Consider the following 959-nt stretch of genomic DNA (forward strand, 5'->3'; position numbering starts at 1 on the left):
ATGAGCCAGAAAAATAAAGAGTGGACAGAGGGAACAGAAGAAAAAAGAGAAGAGAGAGTGGGGGGAGCAGTGTCATAGCTGGGGGTGGGTGGGCTGCCCGGGTACTCATGAATGACTATTACTATCTCTCACCCTCACCTACCTCAACAGAGTTGTTGTGAGGCCAAAGAGGAGGAACCATGCACACTCTGAGCTCATTAGAGGAATGGTGGTATAAAAATGTGACAAATATTGACTGACTGACTGTCTCATATGGCGGGGTGTCAAAAATGTATGGGCCCTGGGTATCAGATGACCTAGCTACACCACTGGGGGAAGCAATACATTCTACAGTAGTTATTGGTAAAATCTGGACAACCATAACATTAACTATTTATTTATTAATTTATATACCCAGCAACTGTTACCCTGCACATGCCTGATCTTGTCTGATCTCGGAAGCTAAGCAGGGTCAGGCCTGGTTAGTACTTGGATGGGAGACTGCTTGGGAATACCAGGTGCTGTAGGCTTATACCATAGTCTTTCGAGACTGAAGGTTGCCAACCATTTATTTATATTTGTAATCTGCCTCTCTCCCCAAAGGGCTCCCAAGGCGGCTAACAACACTTAAAATATATACAAATACATGAAATTATAAAAATATAATAAAACAATAAAATAGATAAGACCAGCAGCAATACAAGAGGATAACAAGAAGACCAGCAGCAATAAAGCCAGCAGCATAAAACAATTGTTTAAAAAGCAGCCATCGTGCCCTCTATCAGGCATCAAAGGCTTTCTGAAATAAAAAAAGTCTTCAGGCCTCACAGGAAGGTTAAAACTGAAGGAACTGTTCTCAACTCAAAGGGGAAAGAATTCCACAATACAGGCGCCACCACCGAGAAGGCCCTATTTCTGGCCGCCATTCCCCTAACCTCTCTTGATGGTGGCACAACCAACAGGGCCATCTCTGATGACTG

The 959-nt window shown here is 43.6% G+C and overlaps 1 pseudogene; it reads left to right on the plus strand.

Annotated features, from left to right (window-relative positions):
• The first annotated feature begins 392 nt into the window (after positions 1–392).
• On the plus strand, positions 393–509 carry LOC136637757 (5S ribosomal RNA; annotated as a pseudogene).
• Positions 510–959: the final 450 nt, after the last annotated feature.

The sequence above is a fragment of the Tiliqua scincoides genome, chromosome 1, assembly GCF_035046505.1.
Source record: "Tiliqua scincoides isolate rTilSci1 chromosome 1, rTilSci1.hap2, whole genome shotgun sequence".
Lineage (NCBI taxonomy): Eukaryota > Metazoa > Chordata > Lepidosauria > Squamata > Scincidae > Tiliqua > Tiliqua scincoides.